General features: G+C 40.7%; 1 protein-coding gene across 4 annotated transcripts in view; it reads right to left on the minus strand.

Moving 5' to 3' along the window:
- The window catches only part of LOC114468624 (CD97 antigen-like), a 115,147-nt gene that overhangs the window by 63,107 nt on the left and 29,378 nt on the right, over positions 1-22,662 (minus strand). The gene's annotated exons all lie outside the window — the stretch shown is intronic.

Here is a 22,662-nt window from a genome sequence, read left to right on the forward strand (position 1 = left end):
ACCAGACTAACCAGCAAATGTTACAATGCACTCAAATCGATCAAAACCAGTTTTAAAAGGTAATCAATCGCTTTTATCGATACAAGAAAATAACGCATTGAATTTAAGCATGGCATACTTTATTTAGATGTGTTTTAAAAGCTCTTTTATTAATAAAGACGTTACTGCCTACTCTATCGGCTGTCTGTGACGTCAGGCGCCAGCACACAACAAAACACATTATCTTGCGAGCAAGAAATTGATCAATCCACCTTTGTGTTTCTACACACTGGATCCCAAATTTAGCATTTAACATTTAGATTTAATGTTTAGATTTCGATTTAACATTTAGGATATACATTTAACAATAATATTTTCCATTTACTGTATATTTCCATTTTTATTTAAGGACTCCAGGACTCTGTCTGGCGGGTGGCCATATACAGTATAATGTAAAGAGTAGTATTGGTCGTAAAACTGAACCTTGTGGAACTCCATGATTCACTCTGATGTGCGTTGAGGAGAGATTATTACCATGAACAAAGTGGGTTCTGTCTGATAAATAGGATTTAAACCAACCTAGTGCCGTTTCTTTAATCCCAAAAACACTTTCCAGTCTCAGCAGCAATAAATTATGATCCACTATATCGAAGGATGGACTGAGATCTAACCTCCAATTTCCACTGGATGCGAGTCCGCTGCATTACGTCTCCGCCACGCCACCGGAGCTGATAGGTTTCCACTTTAGTCTATGTGCTAATTTCCACCGGGTCCGGTGCGCTACGTGTCTGCTCCATCCACAGAGCAAATGCAGTGAAACAGGAAGTTAACCACCTCCTAAACATTAAAACATCTGGTTACTTTTCAAAATAAAACACTACAGATCATATTAGATCATATTACAGATATTATCTCTTCTCTGTTGGCTGTAGCTAAAAATTGTGGCGAGGACAACAACAAAAGATACACTTCATATTCTAATACCTTAAAACATGTAACAAAACAAAAAAAGCTGTGAAACTAAATAATGTAATTGCTATATATAAAGCAGCAAAGGTTTGTGTGTGTGTGTGTGTGTGTGTGTGTGTGTGTGTGTGTGTGGAGCTAGTATTTCCCCTACACGGTATGAGTTTTATCTGAAACTTTGTCAACGGCTTCCAAATACCACAAGTGTGTGCATCTGTTTTTTTGGAGTAATTTGGTGTTGCAAAACATTCAAAACATTCATTTTTAGATTACGGCACTCTCGGTAATGAGCGCGGTATTGAGCGTGCTACTTCTGGTTCTGGGTCATATGACGTCACTGTGTCACAGTTTGTTTGGGTTTAAAAAAGAAGGTCAATAATAAAAACGTTTTTGTATTGCTAAAAGTTATTTAAGTACATTTTTCATGGTTATTTAATATTTCATGGTTATTTAAAATTATTCCCATGATCCCAAACATCCTTTAAATGATGGGTCACGGACTTCACTTCCTCCGAGGTGGCGGCTGTGCTGACGGCCATCAGGCGACCTTATCACAAACTATCTGCTTCTTTAGACAGAGGAATGTAACTTTTGTGTGAGCGGATGGGTCCACAACGTGGCTCCACAATGATTATCGTTTGTTCTGTGCAAGGGTGAGTGTTTATCCAGTGGAATACCCGGGTAAGAGGACCAGAACTGAGACCAGGCTAAAAGGAGTTCATTGGTTACTTTTACTAAGGCAGTCTCTGTGCTGAGATGGGCTCTAAAGCCAGACTGAAAGCTCTAGTATATATTGTTCCTATGTAGATTACAAGGCTGCAATGATTTTTATATTATTTTTTTTATTTTTTTGGAAATAAAAGGGAGAGTGGATATTGACTTATAGTTGGACAAATCACTTGGATCAAGGGTAGGCTTTTTAAGGAGATTTTTGATAACAGCTGTCTTAAAATCCTGTTGTACATAACCTGTTACTAGAGATGTGTTGATCCAGTTCACCATAGTAATGTTAATCAGTGGAAAAACAGTTGAGTTGAGATTGGATCCAAAAGAAAGGTTGTTGGTTTAGAAGCAATAACTATTAAGGACAGCTGATATAGACCAATAGGAGTGAAACTGTGTAAATACAAGCTGCATGTTTGAATTATTTCAGGGGCTGCTTCAAGAAATTATTGAGAACTCCTGCAGGTTTGTTTATAATTGTTATACTTTTATCAGTAAAGAAGTTCATGAAGTCATCACTGCTAAGGTGGACAGGAATAGAGCTGTGGCTTTTGGTGAGCCTGGCTACAGTGGATTATCTTTGTTTTCCTCTATTAAAGATTTTTTATAAGCCAACAAACTCTTTCTCCAGGCTATATAAGCTTCTACCAGGTTTGAAAAAAGCCACCTTATTTCCAGTTTTTATGATGCCTGTTTTAAAAGATGGATTTCAGAATTACACCAGGGAGCATCCCTTTTATGACATAACGTCTTTTTTTAAATGGAGCAACAGCATCCAGAGCTGTGTGCAGTGACATCATTGCACTGTTAACAAGATCATCCATTTTCTCTGTCGTAAGACAATGATAACTACTTCTGTTGAGCTGTCATATGGATCAGAGGTAATCTTTGAATCTAGCTCCAGTTTTTCAGACAATTATCTACTATAGTGTACTATTCTCTCAGGGTTTAAGCAGGCTGATATTCTAAATTCAAAGGATAACAAAAAGTGATCTGAAAGAATAGGATTATGAGGATAGATTGTCAGGTGATCAATATATAAACCATATGTTAGAACAAGGTCCAGGGCACGATTAAGATAATGAGTTGATTTGTTTACATTATGTGTGAAGCCAATTGAATCTAACAGTGAGGTAAATAATTATTTAGGCAATTGTCTTCATCATCAACATGGATATTAAAGTCAACCCCTGTGATAACTTTGTCATTATTCAGCACCAGATCAGTGAGAAAGTCAGATAATTCAGGAAGAAACTCTTAATGTGAACCAGGAGAAAGGCAAACTATAACCAGTAAGATGAGTTTTTGTGTTTTGTTTTTGAGATTAAAAATTCCAAGAGAAAGACTTTCAAATTAATTGTGGTTAAGTTTGGTTTTAGTAAGGACTGACAAGCTAGAGTGAAAAACTGCTGCCACTCCCCCTCCTTGACCAGGCTCACAGGGATAATGGTGATTATCGTACTTTGGAGGGCTGGCTTCATTAAGCGCAACATAATCTTCATTTTTTGAGCCAGGTCTCAGTGACGCATATAAACCTAACTGATTTAAATCATTGGCTGCCAACCATTTTTAGAACAGATACCCCCTCACTGCAAGCCATTTTAGAGCAAGTTGACTGATCTTTAAAGACCCACAGAATATTTTTTAAATGACTATGTAAAATCTGATTATGAATCAGATTCTGAAAGAATAGACTCTCTACTTTCATCAGTATTTTTTTCCCCTTTTTTTTCTAGCTTGTTTCGTTCTTCCATAATCAGCAGTTGAATATAGGTAGGTTTCACACAAAACGCCAGTTTCTGACCAAAAAGCTGAGAAAAAAGGCTTTTTGTAAAAAAAAAAAAAAAAAAGCAGAACAGAGACTTTGAGGCTAATGTTTTTTTTTGCTTTAGTGACACCTCAACAACTGAACATTGTTTCCTTCTATAAAAATCATTATTATTTTACAAATATATAACAATGTACCATTACAATTTTTACATTGAAAAAAATATGAACTTATTTACAGGTTTGTTTGTGTATCGTATGTGTGTGCGTGTGTGTGTGTTGTGTGTGTGTATGTGTGTGTGTGTGTGTGTGTGCATGTGTGTGTTCGCCCCTGCACTGAGTAGAATGTGGCGCATTCCCCTGTGTGCGGGGGGCACGCCAGGCCCTGTGGTGCAGTCGTGTCTCACCACTTGGTCACTGATCATCTTCTCTCACGATTGCGACACTCTCAATAGTCCACTTAGGTCGACACATGCTCTGCTCGAGTGTGAGATGCTCGGGGTTCGCCTTCCTCTCTTGCAGCGCCACCTTCTCCCTTGTCAACTCTTCCTCTTCTTCTCGGTGACATATGCCCATTGCGGCTAATCTCTCATCCAAAGCTTCAGTGCTGCCACCGACAGGGCACCAGTTCTTCACTAAACCACAGTACAAGTCCAATATCCACAAGAGTACTACGCCACAGAGTCTCCTAGCAACCCGGTTGAAAAAAACAGTGAATGGTTGGATTTTTATATGATGTGTTAAAAGTCGACATTTAATAGTTGTGCACTCCTGGCTTCCATAACCTGTGCACGTGTTGTCATTGATGTACATTTACTTAAAACAAAGAAGTAGCAATTGTTGTAGTCTCTAAATAAATATAAAAAGACACAGAAATGATCAGAGTCTCATACATCAACATCAGAGATATCAACACCTTTAGAGATAATGAAATCCAAAGTGTGACCTTGAGTGTGTGTCGGACCAGTCACATGTTGTATAAGACCAAAAGTGTCCATTAAAGCACAGAATTCTTTGGCAGTATTGTCTATGTTATTGTCGACATTAATATTAAAGTCACCTGTTATTATTAAAATGTGTATTCAGTGCATACAACTGACAGCAGTTCAGTAAACTCATCCATGAATTCTCCAGAATATTTTGAGGGTCTAAATGACTAAAAACAGAACTCTTACAGTAAAATCACCAAATATTATCTATTTGCACTGAAACATTGATTTAAATATGGCAACTACTCGACCACCTTTCCTGCAAGTAACTTATAGAAATAAATAGTCTTGTGGTGCACTTTCATAGTATTACTGATACCATCATTTAACCACGTTTCATTAAGGAAGTAAAAAGTCCAAATGATTTATTATTAGTGATTTGTTAACAAGAGAGCTAATGTTAAGAAGAGCTAATTTTAAATACTTTACTGGAAACACTGATGGACTCTTTGAATGACATGTTAGAGTAACCAAATTATTATTATTATTATTATTATTATTATTATTATTATTATTATTAAGCTTTTTGTTTCTCTTTAATTTAACAATTTTGCCTCTGTTACCTGTCACCACAGGAATTAAAGAGGCTGCATTAACTCTGACTTTTCCTGGTTGTTCCTACAAATAAGGCTATTGCAGCCGGACCCAGCACACATCAGAAACATGTCGCTCTAATTTGAACACAGCTGGCTGTTTGGATCATGCTCTTATCAGCCTGAGGAGAAGAGGGATCCCGGGCCTGCTAGTTGAGGGGCGAGTGGTGCTGATTGTTTCTTTATAGGGGAGAGAAGATGGGAGCATGGTGGGGAAAAGGGTGGGGTGGCCTGGGGCTCCTTAGCGCCTGTTGTTGCCTGGCTGCACTTTCAGGCCCGGGCGGAGCCTGGGATCACAGAAGGGGTTGTTGCACACACATTGGTTGTGGGTGCACTGGCATGCCTTGGGCTGTGGGATGGGCTTGTATTGGGCTTAAGCATAGATAAGTTGATCCCAAATAACCATTTTAGGTATAACCACTCACTCCTTCCCTCTGTTCACGGCCACCACTGGGTGCTGTGTCACCCGCTTCAATTTCTTCACACTTGTCACCAGACTGGCTAAGTGTACAACGGTGACATCACATTGCAGTATCACCTTAAAATAGTCAACTCTTCCCCACCCCTTCCATTGTCCTACCCTGACTAATTTCTTACCTTTCCTTTGGTAGGACTGGTGATGGTCATAATTATGCAATAAAATAAATGCCTAGTGGTTAAGGACGCTGGGCTTGTAATCGGAGGATTGCCGGTTCAAGCCTCACCTGGGCCATCACTGTGGGATGTTGAGCAAGTCCCTTAACCCCGAACTGCTCCCCAGGCGCCGCAAAATGGCTGCCCACTGCTCCTCAGGGATGGGTTAAATGCAGAGGACAAATTCCATTAATGTAATAACATTACATGGCCAATTAAATCAATCAATCAATCAATCAATCAATCTTTATTTGTATAGCGCCAAATCATAACCAATGGTATCTCAAGGCACTTTACAGTAGAGCAGTCTTAAGGACGGACTCTTCATTTTATGGATACACACATATGCATATATACGTATATACACATACATATGTATCCCACACCCAACATGAATTCATCATGGCGGCAAGGAAAACCTTCTGTTAAGCAGCAGGAACCTTGTGTGGATCCCATTCCTATGATGAACAGCCATCCACGTTATGCTGTGTTGGGTGTGTGCAGAGGAAAGGGTGGAGACAGAGCCGCTGAGTCTCTGTAACTCCACACTGAGGATCCCACGGACCTGCAAGACAAAAGCCAGAAGGAGTACAGGAGCAAACACACAAGGGAGTAAGCAGACATAGAGGGAGTGTTTGAGAGAGGAATGGGACCCTCTCCGGTCCCTCTCTAACCTAAATGACCTCTCTCTTAACGCCCTCTCCAACCTCTCTCCAACCGAGCATGCCAGACCCCCCCCCCCGGCAGTCTATGCCTATTGCATCTTAATTATGAGCTATGAGCTGGTTCCTAACTAAAAGCTTTATCAAAGAGGAATGTTTTGAGCCTAACCTTAAAGGTAGAGAGGGTGTCTGCCCCCCGAACCGTGGTTGGTAGATGGTTCCAGAGAAGTGGGGCCTGATAACTGAAAGCTCTTCCTCCTATACTACTTTTAGAGATGAATGGAACAACGAGTAGTCCAGCATTTTGAGAGCGTAGTGTTCTGGGGGGATTGTATGGCACTACAAGCTCCTTGAGATAGACTGGTGCCTGTCCATTTAGGGCTTTATAAGTGAGAAGAAGAATCTTGAATTCTATTCTATATTTTATGGGAAGCCAATGCAGAGAGGCTAATACAGGAGTAATGTGATCTCTTCTCCTAGTTTTAGTCAGTACACGTGCTGCAGCATTTTGAACCAGCTGAAGTGTCTTAAGCGACTTGCTCGGGCAGCCTGCTAAAAGAGAATTACAATAATCCAGTCTAGAGGTAACAAAAGCATGGACTAGTTTTTCGGCGTCGCCCTGAGACAGGATAGATCTGATTTTAGCAATGTTACGGAGATGAAAGAAGGCAGTTCTTGAAGTTTGTTTTATGTGAGAGTTGAAGGATAAGTCCTGATCAAATAGAACCCCAAGGTTTCTAACAGTTGTGCTTTGTGCCAGAGTAATGCCATCTAGGGCAGTTAGGCTAGCATAGGTTTCTCTAAGGTGTCGCGGGCCCAGTACAATGACCTCAGTCTTGTCTGAGTTGAGAAGAAGAAAATTTTGGTCCATCCAGGCCCTAATGTCCTTTAGACAGGCCTCAAGTTTAGATAGCTGATTTGTCTCACCTGACTTCATTGATACATACAGTTGGGTATCATCAGCATAGCAGTGGAAGTTAACAGAGTATTTTCTCATAACATTACCAAGGGGGATCATATAGATACAGAAGAGGATTGGACCTAGCACAGAGCCCTGAGGAACCCCGTAGCTTACTTTAGTGTACACAGAAGACTTATTATTCACGTGTACAAACTGGTACCTATCAGATAGGTAGGACTTAAACCAGTTTAGGGCAGTCCCTGTGATTCCAAGTAATTTCTCTAATCTCTCTAGTAGAATATAGTGATCTATAGTGTCAAAAGCTGCACTAAGATCTAATAAAACCAGCACTGACAGTCGTCCTTCATCTGAAGCCCAGAGTAGATCATTAGTTACTTTAACTAAAGCAGTCTCTGTGCTGTGTTGAGCTCTAAAGCCTGACTGGAAGTCCTCGAACAGGCTGTTGTTTTGAAGAAATTCACAGAGCTGAGCTGCCACAACTTTCTCAAGAATCTTTGAAATAAAAGGAAGATTAGATATAGGCCTGTAGTTTGCTAGAGTGCTGGAATCAAGAGTAGGTTTTTTGAGAAGGGGTTTGATTACAGCTACTTTAAAGGACTGTGGCACGTAGCCTATTGATAGGGATATATTTATTGTCTCCAACAAAGATGGGCAGACTAGGGGAACAACTTCTTTAAACAGCTTAGTTGGGATCGGATCTGAAAGGCAGGTCGATGGTTTGGAGGATGAAATAATAGAGTTAAGTTCCTGAAGTCCTATATGTGTGAAACAGTTTAGGTTAGGCCTATTTACATTTAATGGTACAGCAGGCCCAGGTGAAGGCAGGGAGTGGCTAATTTTATCTCTAATCTTGTGAATTTTATCGTTAAAAAATGTCATAAAGTCCTCACAGCTGAGGGCTAGAGGAATCATGGGCTCAATAGAGCTCTGACTTTGTGTTAGCCTGGCTACAGTGCTGAAAAGGTACCTCGGATTATTTTTATTTTCTTCAATTAGTGAGGAATAGTATGTAGATCGACTATGTCGTAAGGCTGTCATGTATTTACTATGGCTTTCTTGCCAAAGTATTCGTGACTCCTCTGTTTTATTGGAGCGCCACATTCTCTCTAATTTACGGGTTGTTTGTTTGAGTGTGTGAGTTTCAGAGCTAAACCACGGAGCTTTCCTCTGACGTTTAATAGTTTTTTCCCTCAATGGGGCAATTGAGTCCAAGGTGGATTTTAGTAGACTAGCAGAGCTATCGACAAGCAGATCCAGTTGAGAGGGGTTATAATTAATATCATAGTTATTTATTGGATGGTGCACTGTGTTTAAGGCAGCAGGAATGGCCTCTTTAAATTTAGCCACAGCACTGTTGGATAGATTTCTACTTGTAACTATTTTATTGCACAGTGCGAGATCCTCTAGGATAATGTTAAAAGATATTAAAAAGTGATCTGATAGCAGAGGATTTTCAGGGTAGACTTTTAGTTCATTAATATCAAGGCCATATGTTAGAACAAGATCAAGAGTATGATTTAAACGATGAGTAGCTTCATTAATAGTTTGAAAAAAGCCAACTGAGTCTATTAGGGACATAAAGGCTGAGCTCAGGCTATCACTATCTTTGTCCACATGGATATTAAAATCTCCTACTATCAGTATTTTATCAGAACTGAGGACTAAGTTTGATATAAACTCAGAGAATTCTGATAGAAATTCAGAATAAGGGCCTGGAGGACGGTAAATTATCGCAAATAAGACTGGCTGGCAGGTTTTTGATTCGATATGAGATAAATTTAGAACCAGGCTTTCAAAGGAAGTGTAACTGGCCTTTGGTTTAGGATAGATTAGGAGAGAGGAATGATAAATAGCTGCTACACCACCTCCACGGCCTATGTCTCGTGGCATATGAGTATTTAAATGACTGGGAGGAGTGGCTTCATTTAAACTAACATATTCATCTTGATACAGCCATGTTTCAGTTAAACAGAATAAATCAAGGTTATTTTCTGAGATAAGGTCATTTACTAGTAGAGATTTGGATCTCAGTGATCTAATATTTAATAGAGCACATCTAATGGTTTTATGTTTTGGTGTTTCTAGATTTGAGATTTTAATTTTTTTCAGATTTTTATAATTGATAGCTCTTTTATTTGATTTTATGTTAAAATCATTGTGAAATATGGGTCGGGGGACTGACACCGTCTCCATAAAATAATATTCATCACCATCACAACAGTTGTCATGGCGATGAACACAGCTATCCTGATAGCAATGGGAGGGAAACTGTCCTAAGGCAAGCGCAGAGGGGCGTGGAGGACTCCCCCTCTGTAACATGGTCTCATTCATGAGATGTCATAACAGTGACTGTGCCATGTTTTCTGATAGTAGAGATGCTCCCTCCAAAGTAGGGTGGATTCCATCTCTTCCTATCAGGTTCGGTTTTCCCCAGAAGGATCTCCAATTATCAATGAAGCCCACCTCGTTTTCTGGACACCACCTCGATAGCCAGCGGTTAAATGATGACATGCGGCTATACATGTCATCACTGGTCAGATTTGGTAAGGGACCAGAGAAAATTACGGAGTCCGACATTGTTTTAGCATAAGCACAAACTGATTCAATGTTCACTTTGGTTGCTTCCGACTGACGACGTCGGGAGTCATTAGTGCCGACATGGAGGACTATCCTATCAAACTTACGATTACTCTTTGCCAGCAACTTTAGATTTGATTCTATGTCGCCCGCTCTGGCCCCTGGGATGCACCTCACAATGCCCGCTGACTTCGCTAGCTTCACGTTTCTCACTATGGAGTCGCCAATTATCAGAGTTTGTTCCCCGGTGAGTGTGTTGTCCTCACAGAGGGGGGAGAACCTGTTTGAGACGTGAACATGGTGGTGTCCCGAGCGGCTTTTTGACCTTCGACTATGCTTACCACGGACAGTAACCCACTCATTGCTGGCCGGGGGGGAGGCTAAGCTAGAGCTAGCACGGTCCGCACCGGCTAGGTCCTGCTTGCTAGCTTCGGTTTTGGTATCAGGGGTGCGGAACCGCTTCTCCAGATTGTTGATCCTCGCCTCCATATCTAACAGTACGCTACACTTTATGCAACTACCATTGTCCCTAAAGGAGGACGAGGAGTAACTAAACATCTGACACACCGGGCAGGAGAGCGGAGGGGAGGAGAGAGAAGCCATAGGTGCTAAATTTAAGCTAAGCTAAGCTAAGCTAAGGACAAAAGGAAGTTTAAAGGAGATTGTACTGCCTATAAGAGGCGAGATTGCTTTTTACTTAACCTTCGTACGTTTAACTGTACGGTAAAAAATTAAAACAAGTGTTTTCAAGGCTAAAATATCAATGACAACAAGTTTGATTAGAGTTAGCAGAACACAGTAGTAGAGCGCTGCAAACAGCGGTAGAGTGTAAACAGGAAATGATCGATACGTCACCACGTCAGCACGAAAAGGCAAAAGCCCCCCGATTTAAAAGTTGCAAAGCTGTTGCAAAAATATTGCACAACATGTAGTGTTGACCTTCGACGGTATGTCCAGACAAACAAAATATACAGTGGGGAAAATAAGTATTTCATACACAGTCAATTTTGCAAGTTTTTGCTTTTACAAAGACTAGAGCTTATTAACTAATTCATAAATTGGAACTCTGTGTTGCCCCGATCGGTCTGGATGAGTGGGCTAAAATCCCTGCAGGAGTGTGTGCAAACCTGGTCAAGAACTGCAAGAAACGTTTGACATCTGTAATTGTTAACAAAGGTTTCTGTACTAAATATTAAGTTATTTTTTTCTATTGTATCAAATGCATTATTTAAAATTTATACAATGTGTTTTTGTAGATTTTTTAAAAATATTATGTTTCTCACAGTTGAAGTGTACTTACAATAAAAATTACAGAACTCTCAAGTCATTGGAAGTGGGAAAACTTGCAAAATCGGCATTTATGTCACACTTGCTTTGGCAATGTAAACATGTTTGTTGTGCCAATAAAGTTTTTTTGAAAGAGAGAGAAAGAAAAAGAGCACAGCTTTTGTATTTGAAGACTCAAACAAACACAGTCAAATTTGCGTAAAATCATCTTAGCTTTTATTTCTAAAACTAAAGAGGTACAAATAACTTACAATAAACAACAAAGGCTTTATATAAAATACTTGTACTTCCTTTGTGAAGACCCGCTACCTTGTGATAAGATGGGACCATAATGGAGCAACTACCAAAGCTGTTTCTTAATTACTAACACCCTAGCTGAAATCATTTTGTAAAACAGGAAAATCTTAATGCGTTATGTGAAATAAATATCTCTTAGCTGGGCAGGCACATGCACAGACATTTTTGGGGGCAGGTGCTCAAACCATTAAAAAAGGGCACCCATTGTGAAAATTATCTATGAATAATTATAGTAATAAAAATAAATAACTAGGCGAATAAGTGTTTGGCAATTTGAAAAAATTGACAAAAATCACAACCTGTATCTGGATTTGTTGACAAGTTTGCTCTTTTTACTAATTAAACTGAAAGCAATAATGCAGGAAAAACAGAAGACTGACAATTACCTTAAATATTACCTTGAGAAAAAGTCTAGGCCACACATTGAAAGGATATGTTGTTCAATGGTACCAGTCTGAGCACTGTATCTCAATTTGTGGCCAAGTTATAGGGAAAAAGGTATACATATATATATTTTTTGTGATGTCATAAATTTTGACCCCACCCGACCTTTTTACTGGTAGGTAGTACAGCTTCGGTCCAATTAAATAAAATAGTCCACTTGAGATGAGCTTTTCATGAATGTAAGCATCAAACTTGTATGATAAATATTTGTAAAGATATGGAAAATTTAGGCTCTTGACACTTGACACGACCTTGACCATGACATTTTGGCTCCAAAAAAGGTTGACTGCACATCCTTGACATTGCCCCTATGAGATGACTTATGTGACATTAGTGTTACATTAAAAGCCGAGGAGGAGTTCCAGGACAAAGGAAGTTGCGGAAGAAAAATTAGAACTCCTACAAGAACAATGTATTTGGCAATTTTCAAATGTAAGTGTCCGTTAAAGCACGGGTGCTGATCGCCAAATACAATCATTTTCATTTGCCAAATACAGTAATAAAAATTAAAATCACAGCAAGATATTGTTTACTACACAGTAGTAGTAGTATTTTTACAATACATATTCTCTACTGTACAGCTATTTTAGTTGGTCGCGGAATAATTATCACAAGAACTTAAATAAATGCCCCGTCAGATATCAAAACACATTTGGGGGAAATTGATGACGAGTAATTTACAGTAATGACAGAGTAATTTATATTTTTAAATGAATAGAAACAAAATTGGGCTCCAGCAGACAGGGCACTTTTCTCATGCAGGGCAAGATGGAAGGTGCTTGAGCACCTCTCGGGCTTTATCTGTGCACATGCCTATAAAGATAAGCAAGGGTGATAGATCACCTTTATTATCACATAGATAGAGCTACACACATGAAATGTGTTCTCTGCATTTAACCCATCCCTACCCTAGGGAGCAGTGGGCTGTCTTGGTGTAGCGCCCAGAAAGCAGTTAGGGTTAAGGTCGATTGCCCATTGCAAGCCACTAGACCACCACTGATCAGCTGGGCAGCTGGGTCACATGAAGATAGTTGTTCTCATCTAATGCTAAAGCAGACGTATTCAAGGATTGTGTGTGTGTGTGTTACATGAACTATTGTAGAGACAATATGAGCAGTGTAGGAGGATGAGTTATTATTAATGGGTTATATAACTAAGAATATTAATTATGATTATTAATATTACTTCAAATTTGCGGGGTGCCACTCCTTTTAACAGGAGAAATATGTCTAAGTTTTTAGACTAAACTCATCAATGTGAAACCAGGGAAAAGTGAATTCTACCAGCAATATCTACACCATAGTCACAGCTTTAATGAATCAGAGGAATCAAAGATTATGTTTAACCTTTTATTCAAACGTCAACAATTAACACAGTCAAAATATCAATTGAAATGGGATAATTAAATCATGATGAAATGCATTTCAAGGCTGATAAAAGTGAGGATTATATGTAATAAAGTGAAATCACTAATCTAGGAGGATGCTAGTCTACTAAATATTGAATAAAAATGCAGGATACATATTCGAATAATAAGATCATAAAATCAAAGAGTAAAATAAAGAGAGCTCATAACAAAGAGAGGGAGACGAACAGGGGAGACGAACAAACATGAATGAGATGAACTGTGTGCGGATCATGTTGTGAGTGTGTGTAAGTTTGTAGTTATGGCAGTATGTATGTGATCTATTGTGGATGAGGTTGCTAATGAAAGTTCATTCTTGTACCTTGAAGATGTCAGGGCTGGACCTGGAGGTGCTGTTTGAGCAATACAGCCGGACGTGCCACCGTTGGTTCTGTTTCGGTTCAACAGAATGTGGCCCCTTCAGCCGATCCAAGCGGTTCTGGCTTTCGCAGCTGGGTTATAGAGTGGCTCTTGGCTTACCACAGGGGGTCACAGGCCGGGCTTCCTTTCGGCTGTTACGCACGTCACTAGAGGCTGTATTTGTCCGAATCAAGCAGCTGTTGATTACAAAATCTAACTGTTTCAACTAAAAATAAAATGAAATAAATGAAAAGACGGGGAGGGACACGTTGAGTAATGAAACGAGCGCGTCCCAAACTGAAGTTAGGAACGGCGTTCTTCCTTTTAAAAGCTTGTCTTTGGGGCTTGCCTCCTAAGGAGAGAACTTCGTTGATTGGTTTAAAGTTGCCAGCGTCTCAGCTGGCTGCCTTTGGGTGTGTCTTGGGTGTGTGTGTGTAAGACAGAGGACAGATGACAAAGGGATGATTCTAAACATAAAAGAATGCCTAACAATTAATTCCACATATTTCAAAACATCTTTTCAACATCATATCCTGAAATATCATGTATTACGAAAGAGTTTGATACCAAACACGACTGGAAAATATCCTATGAACACTTTAGGAACCGGTTAATGAATTTTACTTGTAATTAATGTCAAAAATCATGTTATGCCTCCTCTTAACTATATGGTTGCAGTAGTACCTCAAACTAACTTTTGTGATGTTTTCTGGTAATTATAAGCACTTTTAAATGATAAAACACCTTAAAATAGCATTCTGTTGGTTATTGAATTACATGAAACGAGTGGGATCGAATCAGACAATATTTGCAAGTTCAATTTCTGCAGGAATCCGTAACAATAATCCTTTCTTTTGTGATTTTCCAGTCAAGCACATGTTCGTTGTTCTCATTTGGGCAGGGGAGCTACGGTTATTCCAATGTCCTAAGCCAGTGGTCTGGGTTCGGGAGGTGGCAACATCTGCAGGGGGTCGGAGCCCAGAGTTTGAAAACTTAGCATGTAGACATTGACTGATTGCTTCCTTTTGATCGTAATGTAGTGGAGAGGTGATACAGGAGACAAACTGTCCTTGGATTCTCTTGTCCTTTTGTTCGGGCAGGAAGAGGGGGAAGATCCCCCTTGGGGCACGTTTGCATTTCACAGTAGGCACCAGACTCCCCGACTTCACTGACTGGTGAAGCCAAAAGTCCAGATCAACTTGGGGGTTTAGTTCCCTACATAATCCCCCTGTTGATAAGGTTTCAATGCTTTGAAGCTCTTATCAAAAAGTTCTTTTGAGGAAGCAAAAGAGGGAACGAACCTTCAAGTTGAGGAAAACTGGAAACAGGTAAAGGTGTGTTGAGGTCCTCACACACCCTGACGAAAGTTCAGGAGTGACAAAAGTCCTACGTCCTTTGTTGGCAATTGGAGGTGTTTTCCCCTGTCGGGTAGGGAAATCACTCTCACCTTGATGTTGGGATGAGCAGCATTGCCAGGAAGTCAATACTGGAGGCAACGCTGGGAGGTTGAAGCTAGAGCCCTTGGTGGTTGAGGCTGGAGCCCCGGAGGTTGAAGACTGGAGCCCCTGGAGGTTGAAGACTGGAGCCCCTGGGAGTTGAAGACTGAAGCCCTTGGTGGCTGGCGTTGGGGCATTGCCTGGTGTTAATGCCCATGGGCCATGGAGGTAGGAGTTGGGCGACCATGGAGTCGATTCTGGGGCGCCGCTTGGCAGTGAGCGCCCGTGGACCAGGGAGGCAGACTAGGTGTGTGTACTATATGTTGCTATGTGTCCCTCAGCAATGCTCGGTGCGAACATGTAATTTGGGATCAGCAGTATGGGGTAACATAAAAGTGTACACATAAACACAGAGATAGCGTGGTATCGGTCAGTTACTCCTGCTGCACATCAATAAGACAAAGACAAAGCATGCAGGGTATAAAAGAATCAAATTTAAACACACAAAAATAAATCCCTAAGGGAGCTTAAACTAAATGAGAGAAAAAGAAGAGCTTTCTTTTGCTCTAACTAAATTAGGCCTGTGCCTATATAATGAGACGAGTAGGTGGTCTCAGTAGCAGGGTGTTAGATATGTTAATGTTTGGGGCCTGATCAATAGGATGGCTGATTGGAAGTTTACGGATCAACCAGCACGGTTAAGTCCTGACCCTCAGGTGTGTCCTCAGTGGGACCAGATAGCGTAGTGGATTCTAGTTCCTAGTTTATGTCGTCCTTGAGGTGGTAGATGTTATTGAACGTGACGACTGGTAGGTTAATTAGGAACGCTATCTCTCGGCTTGTAGGGTTTATTCAGCTCGCGGTTGAAGGTTTGTCTGTTGATTTTGGTGTTCTGTATAGCTTAATTTGGTTTCGGTGGACCAATTTGAGCTTTGGTTCGGTTTTTGTGCTCGGAATCTTTATTTGGTACACCACTGGAGACAGTTTATCTGTGACCAGGTAGGGTCCTGTTCATTTGGGAAGAAATTTCTTCACCCGTTTGGTTGCATGGTGATCATTTTTGCCGGCGGGCGGAGCAAAGCTATAATACCAGACGCGGTCCCCCACCTGTAGTTCCTCCTGTGAGGCTTTTTGGTTGTAGTAGGTTTTAGGGCCTTTCGCGCTCTCTTTGAGGTGTTTTTGAGCAAACGCGAACGTAGCTCGAAGGTGGTTCTCAAGATCGGTCGTATATTGGTGGGTGGTGTAAGCGGTAGCGGTGTTAGCTTGGTTTTGACTTTGACTCCTCTGTGTCTGGCGCAGGGCATGTCATGGGCATGTGCCAATATCACTCCCCTTTGGTTCTGTGGGACAACGAACGCATGCCTTTGGGAGTCCGCAGAAACATGGACCAAGGTGCCCTTGATTATCTGTAATGAGCAACGGGCAGCGAACAGATGGCTGGGTGTGGAGGCAAAGTCCGAGGAGACTTTTAACGTTATTGGGTCGTTGTCGGTGAAAGCGGGTTTTACCGGTGCGATGACCTGCGAGGACATTGGGGTGTCGGTCTCGGCAGCCGCACGAGAGCGCGTAGTAGCATTCACTGACAACGGGTGGGGCTCAGCGAGCTGGGTGGGGTCAAAGGACCAGGGTGTCCCTGATAGCGCCCCCTGTTTGGCGAGAGCATCGTTGATGTGTTGGTTCTGAAACGCAAGACCATCGGTAGCAAGGGGGTTGTTGGTTGACGCGCACAGGGAGGTACTTCTGGTCGTTAGAGTACGGTCTACGGTTTTAGTAGCCGGACGCATTTGGGCCGGAGACTGGCTGGGGGTCTCCTTTAGAGCCTGAGGGTGGTTCAGTTGGTAGCACTGAACTCCGTTGGGTGAGTCATGCTGCAGCGGCAGTGGCTGCCTGACTTGTGCCCAGATTTTCAGGTTTTGAAAGTCGATCAGGGGCTCAAATCGGTTGAGCAGATCGATACCTATGAGAAGAGGAATCTGGTTGTGGTCTGAGATGTAAAACGGGTGCACCAGAGTCAGCTGACCTATGGTGACTTGTACGAGAGCCTTCTTCGTGATAACGGTGGCGTTGTCGCCATAGGGTTCTATGTCGAGGTGGCACTCTTGGAGTGTCAACTTAAGGTTGTCCTGTGCTAGGCTCCGCAGCTCATTGAACAGTTGGGCGGACATGAGGGATATGTCTGCTCCTGTGTCAAGTAAGGCTTCGTTAGTGAGCACACTTTCCAAAGTAGCTGATGTGTAAAATTTTCGGACAACTCCTTTTTCAAAGAGGTCACACAAGAATTGGTGAATCGGTGGTTCATTTTTGATGGGTTGATGTCCATTGGAAAAGAGGCGGTTTGGTGCATGTGTTTGCACCAGCAAGACAGCACTAGGCGGATCATCGTCATCTTTGCGTTTTGATTGTTTTTGCTTTCTATTGATTTCATCATCTCTCATCTGTTCGAACATTTTCTTGATGGATGCCATTTCTTTAGTGATTTGGTTAGATAACCTAATTTCTAAACTTTCTATTTCATTAGATTCATCGTCTGATCTTGATCTGTTTGGCTGCTGGTCGTATGACCTTTGATTATTTTTGTGATACCGAGGTTTTGAGTGTTCGTTTCTGGGTGGAGGTGTTCAGCGGTCGTTGTCGTGTCTTTTCCACTGGTCAGAACGGTCGTAATCATACCACGGTTGTCGCGGTTGGCGATCTTGGTGGTGTGAGTTAGGGCGAGAATTTTGGTGCCGAAAGTTTTGTTTTGGTGCATAATCTCGATAATCGGTGTTATCTTGGTATCGTTTTGGCTTTATTTTATGGTACGGTTGCTGGTTGTACCGCGGAGGGGTCTGTGGTGCTTGCGGTGGATGCTCTTGAGGAACGATGACTTTCTTTTGAATGCCTTCCAATTGGAGTGAGTGGGAGTTATTCGTTACCGGGAACATTTCGCAAGGTGTGGATTTTGCCGAATTTTGTTTGTACAAGAGGAAGCCTCTGATTGCAAGATCGCGAAGTTTCTTACTGGACATGGTGTATGGATCTGCCGTGACGCCGAGATGGGTGCTCGTGTGGTGGTGAAGGTTTCTGAGGAACAGTTTTTTGAACTGCTCTTCTTCCTCCATACCTGGGTCATTGCGATTACCAAAGTATGCCTGTGGCAAGGTGTTGTAATATTGTTGGGGTGATTCATTTTTCCCCTGTTTAATGGTGTGGGCATAGTCGAAACCTGTTTGATGAAGTGCGTCAGAAAATTCATCCACCAGGAGGCGGCACAGTGTTTCTGACCTGAGGTAGTTGACGTTCAATGAAATCATTAACAAGCCTGCTCGAGGTTGCTTTGATTAGGTAGATTTTATCTTCAACATTAGCCATTGGATAACTTTTTAGATAAAAATCAATTTCTCTCAAAAATGCTCTAGCATTTTGGGGTTCGTCGAACTTTGGTTCGAATCTCGGAATGTTTCTGGCGATATTATCCAGGTCGCGGTTGGACGGTCGATTGCTATTAGGGGGCTTGGCGGGCGTCGGTCCGCCGTCAATAGGAGGGCGACGCGGACGTACCGGTGGGTCGGTGTGCGCAGGACTTGTCGTGTTGCGTCTTCACCGTCGGAGTCAAGATCGCCATCGGCCTCCGACATTGACAATGATGAGAGAGCCTGCCCGAGCTCATGTCTTGCGTCTAGGAGCTCTCTCCTGGTGAGGTTCAGTTGTCGTTGAACCTTAGCAGTAGCTACTTTACCGTCAGCTACTTGTTGCAATAAATCATTAACCCTCTCTCGTTCTGCGTCTAATTCCCTAGAAAGCAGTTTAGTTTTGGCTTTTGAGGCTTTGATCGCCCATTCTGCCTCAAGGAGGAGTTTCTTCCCATCATTTGACTCTTGTAGTTGTGCGTCTAATTCCCGGGTTGTGGTGTCGAAATCATGTTCGAGAACGCGTATTTTATCTCCGAGTAGCACTTTGGATTTTTCGAATTCTTTATTCTCAGTGATTAATTGATTCACTTGATCTTCCGCTTCTTCTAGGTAACTCACGCATTTGGAGCAGTCCATTTTCTTCACATGTTTCTTCATACTGGACCGTGATGTTCGCGCAGCGGGCTTCGCGTTCCTCGATGGCTTCGAGTTCACGCTCGAGGATTTTAACCCGATTCTGTTCGTATTTTAACTGGGCGGAGAAAGCTGATATTACACAGCCAAGCTGTTTAACCAGCTCCTTATCTTTCAGTTTTTTTGAAACGGCTGCAGTGACGCAATCGGCCAAAAGGTCTCCTAATTCTTGAGGAGGAGATTCTCGGATTTTGGCATCAATTGTGGACTTTCCATCCCCTAAAATTTCTGTGAGGAGGAATTCTAAGTTCTCGGCTGGATGGTCTTCTGAGGAGAACGACATGTTGATTTGTTGTGGGTCAAAATCGTACGAAGAAATCTAAAGAATTTCAAAATTTCAAATAATTTCTCAAATAAAGTTCAAAATAAAATAAAAAATACAATGGTAGTAAATTGTTTTATCTTATTTTGTTTGTTCTTAGCAATTCACTGTTTGGTAAATAAAACTGAGTGGTAAACTTGAAGAAGTTTTTTTTTGTGTGTGTGTATTTACTTTAAATAATTGTTCTCACTCAATCAAGATTTGTTCTTAACTGATCTAAGACTTTTATTTAAATCGACTTTACCTTAATTCAATCTCATTGAATTAATCAACAGGTATTTCTAATCAATTAAAAAAATGTTTTTATTGAAATTAAATTCAAATCCTATTGAATTTATTTTAATCAATAAATGTTTTCCTCAATTAATTTAAACTTTAGTTTAAATTAGATTTACCTTGATTCAGTTTCTTTAAATTAATCAGGTGTTTTAATCAATTAATTTTTTTTTTTTTTATTGAAACCAAATTCAAATCCTATTGAATTTATTTTAATCAATAAACGTTATTTTTAATTAATTAAATTCTGTTTTAATTTATCAGCTTTTATTTCAGTTGTAATTTTCTTTAGGTTGATTTTTAAGAATGGTTTGTGTTTAAATTCGGTTGTGTTGAATTTACTTACCTTAATTAAAACTGGTTTAACTTTTATTAAACTTATTTTAATTAATAAATCATTCATAAATTAGTTGCTTTCATTTAATTAACTTCCTATTCAATTTAATTGTTTTTAATCAAATTGATTTAATTTTAATCACACTGGATTAATCATTTAGTAAAATGTGTATTTTACTTTGATCATTTATTTTATTTATTTAAACTCTGTTTTAGTTTAAAAAATTTTTTTAAATTGGTTTAAATCTTGTTAAACCTTGATTTTAGTGCGTCAATTGTATTTAAATGAGTTACCTTAGTTTTAATAAGATTACTTTTTAATGGCTTAACTTCTGTTTAGTTATGAGCCTTGTGTGTGTGTGTGTGTGTGTGTGCGTGTGTGTGCGTGTGTGTGTGTTTGTGTGTGTGTGTGTGTGTGCGTGTGTGTGTGTGCGTGTGTTCCTGAGAGATGACGAAATCAGATCGAGCACATTTAAAACCACACGATTTCCGCAAAATGACGGTAAAGACAGCTGTGTCGGAATACAGTTGTCAAGCCAAACGTGTCTAGAAGACACGCTGCAACTTAAATGTGTTTAAAGCCTCACTGGGCAAGTTAGGTTAGCTGGATGCTAACTGCTTATTAGCAGGCTGCTGCTGCTATGCTTCGGCTCTCGTTAGCCTGTTATTCGCGAGCTCGAAACGAGGGGCAGTCGCGTCTCAAAAGGGACAGGAAGGCCTGCCTTTGTGTATGAACGGTGGCTTGACACACTTGCTTCCGGTTTCTGGAGCGTTACACACATGTGTTCCAACCACAATGAGCTAACATGAGCTAATACAACGATAGCTTGTCCGTTTTCAGGAACGGAAGATTCAGACGACTTACACTTTGTTTGCGTCGGCAGATACTAGAGTTTCAGAGCTCTTCGGGGTAGCAATTTCCGAGTTTGCAATGTCTCTGCGTATCTTTTCCTTTTTTACGGGGTTTTCCCGATTCTGGCAACTTACTGTTTACCTTCTGACGTCACAGTCACTGACGGCGCAGTGATTAATTTTAACTTTTTCGGCACGGGGGCCTTTCATAACATGAGCGCTTTAAGACGCAAAGAAACGGCGGTCTTATTTATTCAGTTTCTAAGCATTAGCGCGGCGGCTTTGCTTAAAATACAACATTGGTCGGGGCGCAGCGGCTTCCGAACCAACCTGGCAACACGGAGTGTTCAGTTTTTTAGACCGGCTTTGATTTCAATGATTATTCATTAACGCTGTGTTCATGGCTTCAGCTGTCCCATCTGGAGTGCCAGAAAATATGTAGGAGGATGAGTTATTATTAATGGGTTATATAACTAAGAATATTAATTATGATTATTAATATTACTTCAAATTTGCGGGGTGCCACTCCTTTTAACAGGAGAAATTTTTTAGTTTTTAGACTAAACTCATCAATGTGAAACCAGGGAAAAGTGAATTCTAGCAGCAATATCTACACCATAGTCACAGCTTTAATGAATCAGAGGAATCAAAGATTATGTTTAACCTTTTATTCAAACGTCAACAATTAACACAGTCAAAATATCAATTGAAATGGGATAATTAAATCATGATGAAATGCATTTCTAGGCTAATAAAAGTGAGGATTATATGTAATAAAGTGAAATCACTAATCTAGGAGGATGCTAGTCTACTAAATATTGAATAAAAATGCAGGATACATATTCAAATAATAAGATCATAAAATCAAAGAGTAAAATGAAGAGAGCTCATAACAAAGAGAGGGAGACGAACAGGGGAGACGAACAAACATGAATGAGATGAACTGTGTGCGGATCATGTTGTGAGTGTGTGTAAGTTTGTAGTTATGGCAGTATGTATGTGATCTATTGTGGATGAAGTTGCTAATGAAAGTTCATTCTTGTACCTTGAAGATGTCAGGGCTGGACTTGGAGGTGATGTTTGAGCAATACAGCCGGACGTGCCACCATTGGTTCTGTTTCGGTTCAACAGAGTGTGGCCCCTTCAGCCGATCCAAGCGGTTCTGGCTTTCGCAGCTGGGTTATAGAGTGGCTCTTGGCTTACCACAGGGGGTCACAGGCCGGGCTTCTTTTCGGCTGTTACGCACGTCACTAGAGGCTGTATTTGTCCGAATCAAGCAGCTGTTGATTACAAAATCTAACTGTTTCAACTAAAAATAAAATGAAATAAATGAAAAGACGGGGAGGGACACGTTGAGTAATGAAACGAGCGCGTCCCAAACTGAAGTTAGGAACGGCGTTCTTCCTTTTAAAAGCTTATCTTTGGGGCTTGCCTCCGAAGAAGAGAACTTCGTTGATTGGTTTAAAGTTGCCAGCGTCTCAGCTGGCTGCCTTTGGGTGTGTCTTGGGTGTGTGTGTGTAAGACAGAGGACAGACGACAAAGGGATGATTCTAAACATAAAAGAATGCCTAACAATTAATTCCACATATTTCAAAACATCTTTTCAACATCATATCCTGAAATATCATGTATTACGAAAGAGTTTGATACCAAACACGACTGGAAAATATCCTATGAACACTTTAGGAACCGGTTAATGAATTTTACTTGTAATTACTCATAAACATAAATGTCAAAAATCATGTTATGCC

Source organism: Gouania willdenowi, chromosome 8 (assembly GCF_900634775.1).
Source record: "Gouania willdenowi chromosome 8, fGouWil2.1, whole genome shotgun sequence".
Classification (NCBI taxonomy): domain Eukaryota; kingdom Metazoa; phylum Chordata; class Actinopteri; order Blenniiformes; family Gobiesocidae; genus Gouania; species Gouania willdenowi.